Source organism: Lontra canadensis, unplaced genomic scaffold, assembly GCF_010015895.1.
Source record: "Lontra canadensis isolate GAN:19392208 unplaced genomic scaffold, GSC_riverotter_1.0 scaffold23, whole genome shotgun sequence".
NCBI classification, from domain to species: domain Eukaryota; kingdom Metazoa; phylum Chordata; class Mammalia; order Carnivora; family Mustelidae; genus Lontra; species Lontra canadensis.
The window spans coordinates 10,052,119-10,071,577 of record NW_022631017.1 but is presented as its reverse complement, the minus strand read 5'-3'; the positions used below and the strand labels follow the sequence as shown (position 1 = coordinate 10,071,577).

The 19,459-nt window shown below is 39.8% G+C and overlaps 1 protein-coding gene across 4 annotated transcripts in view; it reads right to left on the bottom strand.

The window, feature by feature from the left end:
- The window catches only part of BTBD9 (BTB domain containing 9), a 411,577-nt gene that overhangs the window by 217,835 nt on the left and 174,283 nt on the right, over positions 1-19,459 (bottom strand). The gene's annotated exons all lie outside the window — the stretch shown is intronic.

Here is a 19,459-nt window from a genome sequence, read left to right as displayed (position 1 = left end):
AGTATTTCACCATCCTATATTGGGACTTGTTTTCTAAAAATCAGAATTTGGATTAGAACCCAGCTCCTTTGATGCCTGATGCAGCTCTTCTGTCTCACTGCCTTACCGGGTGACTTTTGAGAAGATCCCCATCGTTGAAATGGGAATAACAGAGTATCTACTTGAGAGGACCGTTGTGAAGACTGAATGACTTGATGTGTGTCAAATATTCTGCACAGTGTTTGGCACTTGGATAAATTTATCAGACAGAACGACTAGTAGTGTCTTTGTAGCTACTATGTCAACTCTGTGCACATTTAATAATTATACAATACAAGAATTTCCCCAAAAGTTTCACCAAAGTTCAGGTGTTACATTTATTATCTTTTTGTTTGTGGCCCATCTATCCCTGAAGGAGACTTAACAACTAACAAAATTTGCCATTTGCAAAAACATAGTCATTGCTATTCAGTGCCTAGTGTTTGTCAAGGTGCTCATTTTAAGTGGATTGTTTGATGATACGTTGTAATAACTTCCTTGCTATCTGGGATAGGAAGACATCTGTAATTACCAAGTCATCCAGAAGCTATTCTCCAGTTTTTTTACAGCTGTCTTTTGTGCTCCATGGCATCTCAAAAATAGTAGCTAATAGTGGCTCTACCAATACATTTTACTAATTCTTTGAATAACAGAGGATGCAAGTCACAGGGCCTGATATCATGAATTCATCATTTCCCCCCAACCATTTATTATTTAAAAAAAAAAACAAACACACAACAAAACTTTTCTCAGACCTGTATCCTCCCTCTAGCTACCCCCCTTTCTCGCTTCCCATCAATCTCTGCTTCCCCTCTTCCCATTCATTCCTCAGTGTGCTGCCACTGCTCTCCTGCCCCCACCATTCCACTGCACCTGTTCTGATAGTGGGCAGTCTGCTGACTGCTGTGTATTCTTCTGGACACCATTCCTTATATTCTTCCTGCTCCTCCCTACATTCTCTGTCAGTATCTTGCTCTTTTCCTTTACTTGGCCCCTTAAACACAAGAGTGTTATCCAAGGTCTCACCTGACCTTCTCTTGTTTTTACTCTGTATACCTATCCTAGCCAATCTCATCCACACAACCAAATTAATCATTTCTACACTCCAGACCCACACTTATATCTGCCTACTGGATATTTCCCCTGGAAGGTTCCAAGGGGGACTTTAGCCCCCAAATATCTAAGAGAGAAATCTTCAACTCCGTGCTCCCACAACACAAACTTTTTCCTTTTCCAACACAGCAATGGCACCACTACATACATAAGTATTTATGGTAGGCACAACAGCTAGGTAGCCCTCTTCCCAAAGATGTCCATGTCCTAATCCCCAAAACCTGTGAACAAATAGTCTACTAGCAAAGAGGAATTAAGGTCACTAATCAACTAACCTTGAGATGGGGATATTACTCCGCATTATCTGGGTGGGACAAATATAATCATCAAGGTCTTTAAATGTGGAAGAGAAAGGCAGAGATGCAAAGTCAGGGGGATGTGATATAAGAATCAACCAGCTGTTTCCAGCTTTGAAGATGGAAGGAGACCATGAATCAAGGAATGTGGGTGGGCAAGGCAGTCTTAAGAATCTGGAAACACACACACAAGGCTTCTTCCCTAGAGGCTCCAGAAGGAAAGAGCACTGGTAACACCATCATTTTACCCCAGTGAGATCCATTTCAGTTCTGACTTCCAGAACTGTAAGACAATAAATCTGTGCTGTTTTTGAGCCACTAAGTTTGTGGTATTTTGTTGTAGCAACAACAGGACACTAATCCAGCACGCAAGGCAGAAGCTGGAGAGTTACCCTCTATTTCCAGTCAATTATTCTCTAAGTACTATTATCATCTAAATTCCCTTCAGATCCAATTCCTCTTCTTCATCTCCATTGCCACAATCTCATCCAATTTTGTCAGATTATAATCATAATTTCCTACTGCTTTTTTTTTTTAGTTTGGTACCCTTACCCCAATTCATTCCAATCCAGTGATACTTGCTGCCTGCTAAAGGAGTTCTCAAAAAAATAAGCATCCCTTCCTTGATCATATTTCTTCAAATAGTTCTTCAATGACTTCAGGACCAAGTTCAAATATCCCAGCAGAGCCTATGAAGCCCTATCAGAACAGAGACTGACTATATGCATTATAGCATTAAAACATTGGTGAGGACTAAACATTGCCAGAACCATAAAGACATGGAGGAAAACGACACGTAACAGAATTCCAAAGTACCCAGCACTGTTTGAGATTGGAAGAGAACACTGGGATGTGGGGAGAGTGCGAACGGGTGAAAGCCCTCAGGGATGTTCTTGAGTGCACAAAGAGATGTTGAATTGCCATCTTTGAAGGGCCCACCCCTTTAACTACTATTGGAAAGGCTCTGCAATCTGGGACCCAGTCCCCAGGGGGCTCGCTCAAACCTTTTCCTCTACAGCTCTCAGCATCTCTAAAGTACTATTAAACAATACTTCCAGAAAGGGCACGACACAACTCCTCTGCCCCAGACTTGGGAGCTATGTTCTCTCATCCCCTGTGGCTCTGTCTGTGACACCGAGATTCTGCTCAGGCACCTCATCTATCTCTAAGGGCAGCTCCTATAGGAGGTAGAGCTTGAGTTAGCCCCACCTGCCTGAGTTAGGTGCCCCATAAGCTCTTACACCTCCTGGGACAATCTCTACGGGTAGCATGTCTCTTGCTGAGATGTAAGGGTTGACTGCTTTCCATCCATTTCCTCTGACTAGACTGTAACCTCTTTGAGGGTGAGACTTTGTCTTCACCTCTGTGTCCAGTACCTAATAAACTATTGACAAATAACCAGTATTCAAAGATTAGCTGAATAAACAAATAAGTATATGAATATTAGTGACTTAATAAAATGACTTTTCCATTCTCCCACAGTATGAGTAACATTTGTTATTGGTAACTGAGCATCGCAGCTTAACTATTTTCCCAAAGGGGAAGGTGGAAAAAAACATGGAAAACCTTTTAAAAGTCATTTATTAGCTTTCTACCATGGGGAAAGAAAGCAGCTGATCAATGTACCCTAGAACTCTTGCCTGCTATAATTGAAGAATTTTTTTTTCTATTATCATTTATGTCTTTGCTTATGGCCCATAAAGAGTCAGATTTGACTACATTGAAATTTTAAGGGAAAAATGTAAAGGATCTTGATGAAACAAAAGTGTTGGTATGAGATGAGCCTTCCAAGGGAAATAAGTCATCAAAAATCACTCTTTCTGACTCTAAGTGTAGTGAGAAATGTTTAGGGTTGCGCAACTATCATGTAAATGTGTTATGGTCCAGATGCAGAAATTGGCCCAATTGTATATAAGACTGTCCATTTACAGATCGGTCTTGACTTATCTACCCAAGTGTATTCTGGTCCTTTTCCCCTCTCCAGCTCTACCACTCCCAACATCTCCTATCCCATCCCTAAAATGAGGCAGGGGGTGGGGGCAGAGTGAGGTAGGAGGAAAAGAGAATATATGTGTTCATGAGTGCAGTAAGTGAGCTCAAGTTTCATGGCTGCTACATGAAATTCTCAGGAAAATCCCCAAATGGAGCCTGAAATTTCCCAGGTGCCTCTAGAATAATGATTTTCTTCCTTATGGCAGTATTTCTAATGATGTATTTCATTACCATCCTTCCTAAGGAGTTTTTTTAGATTTTTTTTTTCTAATTACTCTCACTCCCAATGAAATTTTAGTAGCATAACTATCTATTTATTTATGTACTCTGTATGTGTGTGTGTGTGTGTGTATGTATGTGTGTATGTATCCGTGCTTTTTACATAAAGGAATAAGATCTTTTTGACCCTGAGAGCCAATTTTCACTTTTGTGGGCAATATCCCCTCTTGATGAGAATATGTGGACTAGAGGATATGAACATGGTAAGTAAGTACTGTTCTTAAGCAAGGTGGGCCAAGGATCACTAAACTCATTCTTATAAAATAGCTATGTGTAACCTGAGGAAAATTAGTGAGATGAATTTCAAGCATGCTGTTTACATTTGGGAATACTGCTAGTTTACCCTTAGTATACGTTTCTTAATCTTCTTAGGAGGCAATCCTATCCCTTTACTTAATACTTGGCTGAGTTCCAATGTGTTAGAGTCCTGTGTTCTCTCCTCTCCCTCCCACCATTCTGATGGCCCATAGCGGAATTCTGGTTATGGGACTTTTGGAGTAGATTTAATTTTTGCTTACAATTTCTACTCCCAAGAAGATCTACAGAAAAGGGTCAGGGCATCCTCTTCATTTGCTGATAATTCTTTTTTTTTTTTTTTGGAGGTTGGTTATGGGCAAACTTCCTTTATCCATTCCTATACCAAGTAAGCCCCATTAGTTCTAGGATCGGGGATTTCAAGTTCTTAAAGAATCCTACTTTCTAATGATGAATGTCTAAACAAAATGTGGCACAGCTATGCAATGGAGTATCTTTTGGTCATAAAAACATATGAAGTACTTATCAGTACACGCACCATGCTACAACATGGATGAACACTTCATGCTAGGCTAAAAAAGTCAGTCACAAAATACCACATATTTTATGACTCCATTTACATGAACTATTCAGAGTAGCAAATCTACAGAGACAGAAAGATTAGTGATTGCCTGAGGCTGGGGTGAGGTAGGGGTGGGAGGGGGAAAAGGGAGAGTGACATCTATACGGCATGGAGTTCCTTTTGAGGGCAAGGAAAACATTATTAAAACTGAGTTGTGGTGATAGTTGCACTATTCTGTAAATATACTTAAAACACAGAATTGTTGGGGCACCTGGGAGGCTCAGTGGGTTAAAGCCTCTGCCTTTGGCTCAGGTCATGATCTCAGGGTCCTGGGATGGACTGAGCCCTGCATTGGGTTCTCTGCTCCGCCAGCTTCCTCCCCCACAACCTCTGCCTGCCTCTCTGCCTACTTGTGATCTCTGTCAAATAAATAAATAAATAAATCTTAAAAACAAAACAAAACACAGAATTGTTCACTTTATTCTTTTTTTGGGGGGGGATTGTTCACTTTAAATGATGAATTGAATGGTATGTGAATTATATCTCAATAAAGCTGTTAACCAAAAAGAGGTATTGCTTGTACTTTAGAAATGCTTGGACATGATATTGATGAGACTCTCTAATCAGTCCCTTTTTTCTTCACCTGAAATTTCAAATTCATGGTAATTAAGAGAATCAGAGTCTGATCTAGTCCAGAAAAAAAGAGAAAATGCTCATTTTGGAAGACTCTAAAAGACTGGTTTAGAAGTACTGAGCACTTTTTATGGTGCTCAAAAAGATCCTTCTGGCTCTACAAACTAGATGTCCAACAATGGAATAGAAATAAATTGCACTAGACCTGAAATAGTCAAAACTGACTTAGCCTAAAGTCCTTCTTAATCTACCAATTCTGCAAAACTCCTGACAGCATCTCTCTTCCCTGACAAATAAGTAAAACTGAAAAAAAAATTTTTTTAACCCTTTTAAGCTTTTAATTATTCTATGAATAGATGACTAGAACTTTTTATAAGACAATAGGTTGTAACATTAAATCAACACTATTCTGCATCATTACTATGGTGTCAGTATCCAAGAACTTATATGAGGCTGCGAGGGTATTATTCTTTAATCACTCTGTAAGAGTTACCGCGCACACAAGGACCAGGAGAAAACAACACAGAGGTACCAGAACACTCTGCCGGGCAGGGGACTCTGCTCACTTACTACGTGAGAAACTCATCTGCCATCTGAGAGACAACTGACTAGCAGTGACCCAAACTTGTGCTTCAGTAAAATCCCTGGTTTGGGTCGGTGGGGGGGGCTTTGTGATTGCTTCTGATCACCAAGATGCCTACGGTGGGGTTTTATCAAAAAGATAAAATCCCACACAACCATTAAAATTGGTACCTGTGATGGCTACATGCAAAATGTTTAAAAGATAATGTTAAAAAAGCACAAAATTTTTTACAAAGATCTTTTAACCATTGAATATGGGAAAAAAGTGAAAATGTTACATTGACAGGACTGGATGAAATTTTTAAGATTCTTATTCCCTTTTATGATGTCTTAAAGTATATTTAATAATAGAAGAGTTTTAGAAAACATTTATAGTTTTAGAGGGCAAGATTATTTAGTTGACAAGATTCTTTTCTTTGTTTCTGAACATGTTCTGGTTTAAAAATTTGTTCTTATCTTTTAACAATTTCCTTTGTATTTATACATGTCCTAGGCTGCCTTATAGATGGGACAGTTCAGAGATGTTCTGCTTCTGTATGTCAGCCTCAAGATAAGGCACATGGAGCAAAGGATTTAAGTGATTCATGGTAACAATGGCCAGCTTTAAGAATGCTGTATGTTTAACATTTGCAACCATGACCAGATAAATGCATGAGAAAGAGAGTCCACTGAATTTCAAGATGACACCAAATAGAGCCATTAGCCAGACACAAGAAGTTTTGACTAAAGCTAAATTGTCAGTGGAATAAATAATTAAGTTCATAATGACAAGTACAGGGTACATTAATAAAGCAAAAGAAAACAAAGGAGGAAGGAATGGAAATAGGGACCACAAATATTCAAATACAGAAAGCTTGACCCAAAATACGCATGTCTGCCTCCAGAAATCATGATCACTTGCTCTCAGTTTCCACTAAGGATCAGAATGCAGCATAAAGTAAGACTTATAAGAGACAGCTCTTTAACTGGTTAAATAAAAAACCAGTGCCATCAAATACAATTGTAAAACCACCCTATCAAGTTAATTTTCTCAATCAGAGGTTTTCCGTGGGGGTGGTGTCACTCTAGGAGGCGTTCTGGAAATCTGTGCGAGCATTTTTACCTTCTAGTAGAATCCCTTCATTTCTTCTTTATGCCAGAGATGGAGCATTATACTGATTTATTCAAATCTCCTTTTCATTGTGATACAACCAACACATAGAAAAATGGATAAAGTATAAAAGTACAACTTAGCAAACAGTTGTAGAATAAACCCCTACCAGTCCCTCAGAAGCCCCACATGTGCCCCTTCTTGGTAAGTCTTGAGAGGTAGGTAGTAAAGCTAGTCTTCCCACCCTGTTCTTCTCCTCCATAGGTGATGTGCTTATTTTTGACCCTTTATACATCTTTATACATTTTAGAATCAGTCGTTAAATTCCACTAAAAAAAACACAGTTGGGGTTATGTTGATTTTTTAAAACATTTACTTTTGTGGGTAGGCTACATTTTCTAAAATTTTATTTCAGGATGGTAAGGGCCATTACATATTTTTTTTTTTTTTGTAAAAAAGGGAAAGCTAGGCCTCATAGAGATAAGAACCAATGTTCTAAATGAAATAAGGATGTGGTACTCTCCCCTATTGAACAGGGATTTAATATTTGAGGACTAGGTCTTTGAAAAATAAAATTTACTCAAGATGATAATTGAGAATATCCCCATTTGAAAACCCCATTTCTCAGATGTCATGACTTGCCCATTTAATTATTTTACCCAGCATTTTCCAGGCTTAAGTATGCCTGATATCCTTTAAGAGTTTAAGTGATTTTATCAAAATCCATTAACTCCTTAATAAATTATCATAAGAGGACCAGAGGACACATGCACCAATGCCAAACAGGTCATTATAAATAAGCTCCTTATTTTTTATTTGGGCAATTAAAGTCAAAGTGGTTAACAAAACTGGAAATCCATCAGTCAAAGGATAAAAGTTAGTACTGGGATTCTGTAGTTAAATCATATAATCAAAAGAATGATAAATCAGATAACAAAATGGGTTAAAGGAATGTTTTTGGAATCTCAAAAACTTAAACCAGACCTACTAGCTATTCATCCAAGATGAATAAATGATTATATTTTTAACTAGTTCAGAACAGGGGCCATGCCATGTTCAGTACTTTCACTTACTGGTTGCAGAAACTTGGAAAAGTTAATTGAATGTTCAGAAATTTGGGCTTCCTTATCTGTAAAATGGAAATAATATTGACATTCAATTTTTTTGTATGACTTATTGGAGATGAGTATGCAAAGCATCCAGGAGCTAGGTACCTGAGAGGAACAAAATAAGTGATGGCCATTAGTATTATTTTTATACATTACTGATTGATTTGTGAATGAGTGAATGAGTTTCAATGGGTTATGTCTCTGAGGCATTTGCATCTTAAGGCTTTTACTTCTAATTGTGGAATGAAAATCTTTTTCTCCTTTAAAGGAACTTCAGGCATCAGCAAGCAGATGGCATTGTACATTCAAAATTCATCCCACAAGGTCATACTGTCCATTCAATTTATAAGGAAGAAATTCTGAAGCAGTTGAGAAATTCTCTGTGATACAGAAAAAAGTAATATTGTCCAACAACTGGCTCAATGACAATGCTCCAGTTCACTGTAAATTTTCTGTCAATTATGGACCACAAATATTAGGTAAATTTCCCATCCTACTAGGCTTGAATCTGAATGAGTTACAAAAGTTTCCAAAAGTTAATCTATCTTCAAAATATAGAGACATTTTCTACTGGAAATATTCAGGAGAATATACTAGAGGTCAGTATGATGTACAGAAAAGGCAATGAACTTGTGGCCAAGAGAACTGGGTTTTCATTTTAGTTTTAATACTTATAACATTAGTGTGACATTAGGCAGTAAATTTCATTTCTATAGGTTTCAATGTCTCATCTAAAAATGAGAAGAATGACTTATCATCCTTCAAGCTCTGAGATTCTAACTAAAAGTTATATGCAAGGTAGGGAATGGGAGAGGGAGTTCCAGGAGGCTCCTTGCAATCACACTGTATTTAATGGCAAACCCAGTCTCATATTGGGGTCTTTATAAAAAGGAGGATTAGGATGGACCTCCAAGAGGAGATGTGGAGCTGTCTAGAGCTGCTACCAGCCTATTCCTAGGGGTTCCAAGAAATAGTGAAGAATGTCTGATGTGGTACGACGCGTGGCCTAGGACGCAGAACCATCCATCCTTCAACACTCCCTTAAGTCCCTGAAATGAAGCTTCAATTCCTGGCCTCCTCAGATTCCCAAGTAAAGTCTCTCTATGCTCTGCACCTTATAATCCAGCCTGGCATGTCCTCTCTGCTCTCTGCAGTGGCACCATGATGCTTCACTGACCCTCCTGGGACACCCCAAGAAACCACTGTACCTCCATCCTTTTCAGTGTAATTAATGAATGCTTGGCCCTAGTTGCATATTAAAATTACCTGAGGTGCTTAAAAAAAATACTGATGGTGGACCTACCCCAGACCAACTGAGTCAAACTCTCAGTGAGGGGGGGGATCTAGGCATCGCGGTTTTATAAGAACTCCCCAAATGATTCCAGTGTACAGCTGGAGTTGAGAAAAGCCAACTAGAGGGGAGGAAGAGCAGCCATTATTACTGCATGAGTTAACCAAGCGCAGAAAAGACACCTCCCTAGAAGGGAGAAGAGGGAATCCCAGCAGCTAGAAGGACTAGAGTTTTATTTTTCTAACCAGTGTGTCAGTGTATTTGTGTATGTGTTTATGAGTTCACCAAAATGATTAGATTATATTGGTCTCAAGAAAAACTGTCATCAGCAAAGATAATTATAGGTAATGGAGAACTAACAAAAGGAAGAGAAAACAGCACATAGATCTATTTTCATGTATAAAAGAAATGCTAATTGTATTCTCCTAGGTCAACCACTCTCTACTTGACTAATTACAATGCAGCACAATAACGATAAGGTACATTATTACGTGTTTTGCGTTAACTAGAGTAAGTTTTATTTGATTACAAGATTAAACTGTTCCTGTACACTTAACCTTCATAGTTTGTTACTCCAGAACAGTGTAATGTTTGAGGGAACATTGCTCCTGGACACTAGGAAGTGTTAATGTTCAACATTTGCATAAGTGAAGGTACTTTTCTGTATTTGCATAAAAAGAGGTAAGTAAGTCCTTTCAAAGGTATGGGAAACAAAGACCAGCTACTCTCAAGGTTACAGGTTTTGGGAGGGGTGCTTTGTCAAGGCTGGTGGGAGTGAGGGTGGGGAACAGGAGATTGGGCCCCCAAAGATTAATGAGATACATCCCTGACATTTAAACATCAAGAGGTACTGCACAGAGGACTTTTGCAAAAGGTGCAGGGAGCCTGAAGTGGTGACTCTTGGGCAGAGGTTGGGCACTTCAGGAAAAAGCATCTCAGCATGGAGCACCACCCAGCTGAACTGACCACTCCCCTCCTTACGCCCTAAAAGACCTTGGTACCCTCCTCTAGGTTGAAAACTGCTCTATTAATGCATTCTTTTAGCATACTATATGGCCCTTTAAGGCAGGGACCATGACTCATTGCTCTTTGTTTTCCCCCATATTGCCAACACCAAGAATGGTATTTGATACAAAGATCTCAATAAATACCAATAAATGAACTAATGAATGGCTCCTGAATGACTGTTAAATAACACAGCTTCTCCAGTCATTGAGATGATTTATTCATTTGGCTATGTCATCTACTGCCTTAGTTCTCTCCATGTGCCCATTATATTTTCAACTAGATTTCTGAAGACCACTGGTTAAGACAGAGCCAGGAACAGAATCTTGTGATACTCCACTACAGGGGTGGCGGATTTAAGAACTAACATTCTATATAACTTCACCATCCTACCAATTGCCTTGCACATATAGATATTTAAATGTTAACTTGTCCTTATTTTTAAAAATGTCATGAGAAACCACATCAAACACTTTGCTAAAATCAAGATACACTGTGTCTATAGCATTGCCCTGGTTTTCCAATAAAATTCTAAAAGAAAAGTCCATTTATTTGGGAATGACTTCTTTTTAGACAACTCAAATTCATTACTAGAACTAAGCATTTTTTCCTTAAAAGCCTATGAATCATCAGGCTAATCACTAGTTCTAAAATTTTACCAAGGATAAAAAAAAAAATATTAGGCTTATTGCTATTTGTATATAGAATCTCTCTTTTTGGGGGGGGGGGGAAATCGCCTGTCCTATTAGTCTCCTATCTAGAAATCATGGTGAATGAAAAATCCAAAATCAGATCTGAAGTTCTCGGAGTCTCCTGGGATGTAATTTAGCATAGTCTAAAGACTAGAACAATCCAAAGCTGTAAATACTCCTTTACTCTTCCTTTGACTCTCCTACCCACACTGGGCTTCAATTTCTTCTTAACCCTTTCCTTTTTGAAGGCCAAACTCCCTACTGAAGAAAATGGAAGTAACTAACGAGTTTAATAATCCTGTTTCATCAGGGGTAATACATGTTAACAGATCACCTTTGTTAGATGAGGACTATCCCTTCTTTATTATTTCCTATTATTCAGAATGTAGCTTTGAATTTTTTTTTAAAGATTTTATTTAGTTATTTATTTGACAGACAGAGATCACAAGTAGGCAGAGAGGCAGGCAGAGAGAGAGAAAGAGGAGGAAGCAGGCTCCCCGCTGAGCAGAGAGCCGGATGCGGGGCTCGATCCCAGGACCTTGGGATCATGACCTGAGCCGAAGGCAGAGGCTTTAACCCACTGAGCCAGCCAGGCGCCCCTGAATTTTTTTTTTTAAACCAATTTTTGGGGGCACCTGGGTGGCTCAGTCCTTAAGCGCCTGCCTTCAGCTCAGTTCAAGATCCCAGCATCCTGGGATCTAGCCCCATATCGGGCTCCCTGCTTCTCCTTCTCTAGCTCCCCTGTGCTTGTGTTCCCTCTCTCTCGCTATCTCTCTGTCATAAATAAAATCTTAAAAAAATAAACACAATTTTTGTTGCCTATAGCATCTGTCCAGATCCTCAACTCATTGTGAATACTTCAAGGTTTTTTCCTCCTTTCTTACTAACTACTTCACCTTACACTTCATTTTGAATGGTATGCAATGAAACAAAAATGACCACCATTCCCTCCTCAAACCCACCACCTTACCTGTGGCTACGTCCATATTCTGCCTCTCCTCCATTTACAATGGAAGAATTATCTGTTCCCCTTCAATGTCTGTCTTGGATCATATCCTTTCTTTGTGTACTCAAGGACTTTGTTCTTCACAATTATTCCTTTTCCTTCTTTAATATTAAATTTCCTTTCTCTGCTGAATCATTCCAGGTAACAGACAAATGCAAGACATTTTCCTACCTCTATCCCTTTCTAGTTACTGCCCCATTTCTGACCTCCCCAGTCTCTCTGGCCCCTCCAGTAGAGATTAAATTCCCACCACTCCACTGAAATGGCTCTTGTCAAGGTTGCCATCAGTTTACCCTTTGACAAATCCAAGGATCAAGTATGTCCTCCTTTTTACTCTTACTTTATTTTGAGCATCAGTTGATATAGTCAACTTTTGCCTTTTAAAGCTTCCTCTATTTTGCTTCCATGGTGCCATCCATTCCCTTTGGGTTTCTCTCATGTCTCCTGACAGCATCTTCTTAGTTCTTTGCTGACTCTGCCACCTCTCCTGACCTCTAAATGCTGGCAGCTCCCCCATTCCCCAGTCCTCACCCACAGACAATCTCATCTACTCTCATGGTTTTAAATATCTACCTATGTACTGATAACTATCAAAGTTCATCTCCAGTCCTTATTCCCATCCTGAGCTCCAGACTTACATATCCTATTGCCTAATGAACATCTCCCTTGAATATATTCCATTTCAATCATAATAATATGAACAACAGTAGCAGCAGCAACAGTTAACATTTACTGAGAACTTAAGGGGTGTTCAATGCTGTTTTAAGTGTTTCAGGGATATTAATTCATTTAATTTTCACATCAGCCATTAGGGTATGTACAATTACTAACCCCCCTTTTTAAAGAATAGGGCACTGGAACAATTTGCTCACTATCCACAGCCAGTCCATGTCAGAAGCATGTGTATGTGAAGATTAACAGGACCAGAACAAAAGTCTTGATTTCTGTCCCTTATACCTGCTCTTCCCATGGTCTTCCTCACCATCCTGCATCTACTTGCTTAAACCAAAAACTTTTCTCCTCCCCAGACTCTATTTACCCCAATGGCAAATTCTGGAAATATCCTGAATCTGATCATAGCTCTCTTTTTCCACCAGTAGCACCGAAGGCTCAGCTCCCATCACTTCTCCTCGGGGCCATTTTAACTTCTTACTGGTCCCTCTGCTTGTATTTTTCTCTGCCTATATCACCACTGCAACAAGAGTAAAAATTCTTTTTAAAATTAAAATTTTAAAATTTTATTTTTTTATAAATTTTATTTTTATTTTATTTTATAAAATTTTTTTATAAATTTTATTTTATTTTATTTTATTTTATAAAATTTTATTTTTATTTTAAAATTTTAATCTTTTTAAAATTTGTGTTCCTTTGGTTCACTGTTAGCCTGGAGAAATGCTACTACTTCACGTTGTGTTTTCCACCTAGCCTTTCATAAGCATGAGAACAGAAAACTATTACATTTGACCCTAGAGAAACAATAATCAAAAATTTGCTCAAAAAACAAATAATCTAGAACATACTAAAAAACAAAACATCCAAACTTTAGAATAGAAGTACCCTGTAGATCTCTCTTTTTCTAATAAAACATTAAGGCATGAGAATATTCTGGTATAACCACAGATCTAAGGGAATGTTCAATATTAATACTCTGAATATAAAGTTAACAATTTGGAGCAAAATTACTAAATGTCATAAATCTCTTAAGTATCTTGAACCTGAATATTATACAAAATCTCTGCCTTGTACTAATAAGCAGATAAATAGGAAGCACCATTTTCTTAAAGGTAAAAAAAAAAATCAGACTAAGAGTTACAGATTCCTGCCCATAACTAATAGAAGGGAGGAATATCCAAAAAGACACATCCTAATTTCTCTCTTAAATTCAAATCTCCCACTCACGCCCACCCCCATACTTTATTGTCTGACACTGAAGGAAATGCTACAGAATCTTCTATAAATGAAACTAATGAAGCACCAGACACCCAAATTCTAAGCTGGATAGATGTATGTTAACATCAGCATTCTCATTCATGAAGGTTTTCATTTAAAAAAAGGGAGCAGGACAGGTTTGGATGCCTTACTCCCTAGCTCTGTGCTTTTCCCTCAGCAAGAATCAGAATCTCTGTCTGAGTCTGCTGTTGGCATTATTCAAGTCACACGGTGGAGGCCTCACAGTATCTGTAAACAGGAAGTGCTATAAATTACAAGTATGATGATGATAGTTGTAGCCACAGGAATATGTATGGATGCCCCCTCTTTGAGCGACTAGCTTTCCCTCTGGCTTCCCGTGATACCTAAAGCAAGCCAGTTTCTCCTATCCTCCTAAAGACGCAGAATCAAACATGGTATCATGAAAACCTGGATCGAGAATAATGTATACCCCACTGATGTATTAATTAATACAAATTACAGTAAATCCAGGGCTTAAGGAGTATGAATACGTAAATGGAGAGTTAACTATGATGAGCTGTGTTTTCGGACTGAGTGGTCAACATGACACAAAGATGGAGGGAGACCAGGGACATTAATGACAAAGCACCCCTGGGTGCATGCTCCTCCCCTAGGGTCGACATGGAAGGGTGACAGCAACTAGGAACTCCTTACAAGAGGGAAGAAGGTCTATTTGGTTATCTTGCCCCTAGCCTCATGGCTCTGAGGTTTGCCAGCTCAGCTTGCAACAGCTTGAGGACGAAGAGATAGAGGAAGATATAAATACCTCATTTAGATTCACGCTCTTTTCCCATTATTATTAATTTTTACTTCTAGTCACTAAAAAAGAAGAAGTGTGAAAATGATATATGTCTTTTTCTGGGATTCTTGTTATTTCTCTGAAAAAGAATGGCATCTGGAGAGGGACTGTGAGAGCGGTAATACCCTTTCCACATGTTTTCTGATGCAGTCATCTTTAATCTTATATCCAAGACACATCTGTCTTACTTTGCAATGCTTGTAAGGTGCAGATTCGAGGGTCTCTCAGTACACAGTCATGTCGGGAAGGTGGCTTCATTAATAACAAGTAAGGGGGAAAGATCATACTGAAATGTGCAAGATTATCTCAGAATATAATTTTAAAGCATGGGACAATGTCCACATGGAAATCACTGTAGTTAAGGTTTGAAAACCCAGCAATCAATCTCTTCTCTGGGTAGAGGACAGGAAGAGAGAAGGGATAAGGGAGTAGAAAAGGCAAAGGGAAGCAACTTGTACTGAAGAGTGACATTTCAGACCCAGTCTCAGATTTTAAGAAATCTTTTCAAGGTCACAGAGCAGGTAGTCAGAGCTGCAATTCTAATCAAAACAAAACCCATGAGCTCCAAAGCTCCGTAATCTCTGGGGACAGAGCAGGAGGACACTTTCACCTAGATGGAGAGCACAGACTTTGAAGTTCTGAAACATCTGGAGCAGAGACTGGCTTTGAAGTGCTACTATTGTCTTATTGCTCTATGGCCATGTGAGACATCAAAGATCACTTTCACATACCCTGGACTCTCAATATAAGTTTGGGTAACAAACTGGCAAAGTGGGGAGATGAGAATCACTATGTGAGATACAGACTAGGAGCTAACAGTCTTTCAAGACTAAGATGGCAAGTGGGTAACTCCAATTCTTCTGGCAAGGCTATAGGAGTGATGGTTGGGACACACGATCAGAGGGAATAAGTAAATAGAACTACTCAAACATCTCCCATGTACTACCAATAAGGTCGTGTTTTTAAATACAGACAACAGGTAAAAAATTTTTGGTCATTCAGGCCTCAATTCAATGAACAGGTTTCTCTGAAAACTACCATGGAAGAGCACGAGTTAATTCTTCCCATCTTTCAAGTATGTTTATCGAGCACCTACTATGTGTCATGTACAGCTCTAGATACTGGGGGTCTAGGAGAGCTTTAGTGGGGAAGAGACAGATAGTAAACAAATTAAATAAGATGAAATAAATTAGCAAAATACCTATGGGTATGTGGTGATCAATGTCTTGGAGAAAAATAAAATAATAATAGGCATTTGGCAATTTTCAAAGTAGGGTAGTTGGGAAAGGTCTTACTGAGAAAATGACATCCACCTGAAGACGTAAAGGAGGTTAGATATCACACTGATATCTGGGGGGGAAAGCTTCCAGTTGAGGGGACTGCAAATTCAAAGGTCCTGAGGCAAGAGTATGCCTTGTTATGTTGAAGGAGCAGCAAGGAGGTCATTGTGGCTGGAGTGGAGGAAATCAGGCAAAAGTAGTAAAAAAAGAAAGTTTATGTGGTAATGTGGTACCAGATAATGTGGGGTTTTGTAGGCTCCTGTAAACGGTATGACTTTTAATTAGGGTGGGATGGGAAATCACTGTAGATTAAAAGATGGAAGCTAGGAGTGTTACAAGCAGCAAAAGGATCAGTTTGGCTGCAGGGTTGAGAAAAGACGCTGAGGGAGCAAGGGTCCAAGCAGGAGATGGGGGCAGGTGCTGAATAGGGGTAGGGGAAGTTGAGACAGTGAAAAAAGATCATGTTCTAGAAATATCCTTAAGGTAGAAGTAATAGGACTTACTGACAGAGTAGAGGGTGCCAAGGTTTTTGGCCTAAGCCAAACGATGGAGTTGCTATTTGCCAAAGTATGGAAGACCACAGGAGGAGGGGGATTTTAGGAGTTAGTTCAGGAGTATGACTCTGTTTATGTAATATTTCAGATGTCTATTAGCCATTCGAGTAAAGATGTCAGGTAAGCAGCTGAATTTATGAGCCTGGAGCTCAAGGGAGAAGTCTGGGCTGGAGATATAAATTTGGGAGTCTTCGGTCTAGAAATGGTTTAAAGCCCTAGAGCCCAGATGAGATCACCATGAGTCCAAGCATGAGTATAAAGACAGAAGAGAGGGTCACGGCCTGAGCCCAGGGAACTTCAATTTTAGAGGTCAGGGAGATGAGGAGACAGCAGGGACAAACAGAATAGGAGCAGCCAGTGAGGCAGGAGGAAGACCAGGGAGAGCGGTGTCCTGGAGTCATATAGGTGAAGTGTTTCAAGGAGCAGGGTGGGATCGACCTGATCAAATGCTGCTGGTAGGTCAAAGAGGCACAGAACCCCGCAGACCGCTGGGCTTAGCACGGTGGAAATAATGGTGACCACGCAGAGGGCAGGGTGAGGGTGCGTACAGCATCTCTAGGCCTCTTCTACCATCCGTAAAACAAGCATCAGACTAGATCATTGGTAAATCCTCTGCCACCTTAAAATCATATGACTTCTAGCAACTTTAAGGGCTTAAAGATGTCTCACTTGATACATCTTTGCTTTTCTAATTTCGCATTGGTCCGATCTAGAATGTGTTTGACACTGAGGTCTAAATTAGAGAAGTAATTTACACTTGTATTTTTCCTATAGAAGATAACTATAACTCATTTTATTGTATGATTCCCAGAAACAGCCCGTGGAGGGGTAGAGAAGCAGGGTGACTACCTATGAAGGCAATAAAGGGAGTTACAACTCTGAGGGTAAAAACCCACTGCTCTACAGAACTGAGCGCTAACGCACTAAGGTAAAAGAGAAAGCTCCCGAGGAGCAAGGAATGCTGGCTGACCCACTCCCCGCCTGTGTGGTGCTGCTAACAGCTCAAAAGGGGCCAGTTTTGAGGATGGTTTTCATTTCTCTTAGGTGCTAGTGGTTCCTTTGGATATACTGAGCCCCACTCCACTTCTTTACTATCTCCCACAACTTTTTAGAGGGAAAAGAAGAGGTTGGTTGCAGGAGGTTTCTTAATACAGAATCCTCTCTCAGATTCTACAGAGTGTCAGAGAGAGGAAAAACCTATCACTTCCGACTGAGGAGGCGGGTGGGGGTGGGGGTTAGGGAATAGGGAAGGCAACCATAGCTAGCATGTATTGAGCTTTTACTATGTACCAGATCCTATTCTAAATGCTTTACATATGGTACGTCATTATTCCTGACAACAATCTATGAAGTAGATGTCACCAACAGTCCCATTTTATCTATGGTACAAATGAAGTCATAAAGTCCTACTGCCCAGAGTTACACAGAGCCAGGAGATAATCTAGGCATTCTGGTTCCAGTCCCTCACTCAAGAATGAAGCTTCCTCCCCAGGACCTCTGAGAGACAGAGCAAAAGGTCCTACTCCAAGGGCCCATGCAACACCATGGCAAGACAGAATGGCTCCCTGTACCAGAATGTACAGAATGACAACAACATCCCACTACCTTTGTATCGCTGGTGTAGGGAAGCAGGGTTTTTGTTCGATTCACCTATTATTTTGCAGGGACAACATTTAGTTGGTAATAAGCCTGAATTCAGATAATAACAGAATCTTGCTGTAGCTCTGTATAATAAAAAGAAAGGTAATGAGTATCTAAAGAGTAAGAAGACGCCCATGCTAGTAACGACGCCACCAGAAACTTTGTGCTATCTGCTCTGGTCAGCCTCAGATGCCCCGCTCCTACGAGGAAGGAAAGCTGAAGAGAGAAATGTAGGAAAGTCTTCCTAGTGCTACTGAATGCAGAAGTAGCAAGATTAAAACAAAACAAAAAAAACTTCATAAGGAGCTGAAATGGGACAGAATCATCTAGATTTCTGCTTCTGTATGTCCAGCAAATATTAACCTAGCACGCAAATGGACTTTGGTGATAGGACCTTGTGACACAAAGGGCCAGGTGAACAATTTCCCAAAGAATACTTCTACCTGACTTAATCAAAGAAAAGCAGATTTAGACCTCTGTGAGATACTAACAAAGACAGAATCCTGATACTAACAGAAGTCCTCTCTGAACAGAAAAGAAAACCTATTCAGATTAGTCAAGATTGGTCCTGAGTCCTTCGAAGGCAAATGTGCCTTTCCCTGGTGGAATCTTCCTTTGCCTCAATACCTAGAGATATGCCACAGCCTAGCTGTTCACTTTTGTTCCTGGCATGTTGTTTTCATGTTCATTTCACAATGCATTCCCCATCCCTGTCTTACTCTCGCCTTATGTTGGCATTTTTACTCCTATTTCCCATTACATGAGTACACAATGCTACCTCCTCATGTCTTTCCCTTCAAAGGCTTTTCCCCCATTTTTCTCTCTCCTTGTAGGGAACAGAAAGCCCTCAGCTTTCAAGCCAGAAATCAGGAAACTGGCTTTAATCTCTCTGTCCTCTCCTCCCTCTCCTTTCCCTCCCTCTCTTTTTCTCTCTCCTCTCATTCTCACTTGCTCTGTCTCTTTCTCCTCCTACCCCCTTTCTTTTTTTTTTTCCCAAAGTATTTCTTTTTGTTGTTAAGATTTCATTTATTTATTTGACAGAGAGAGAAACAGTGAGGGGGAACTCAAGCAGGGAGAGTGAGAGAGGGAGAAGCAGGCTTCCTGCTGAACAGGGAGCCTGACAGGGAACTCAATCCCAGAACCCTGGGATCAGGACCTGATATCTCATTCTGAGGCAGATGCTTAACAACTGAGCCACCCAGGTGCCCTCACCCCCGCTTTTTTGCTCCCTCCCTCTCATACCACTTCTAACTCCCATACACACACATCAGGTTAATCAGCCCAGCTAAAGACACAGCACATTCAGTCAATG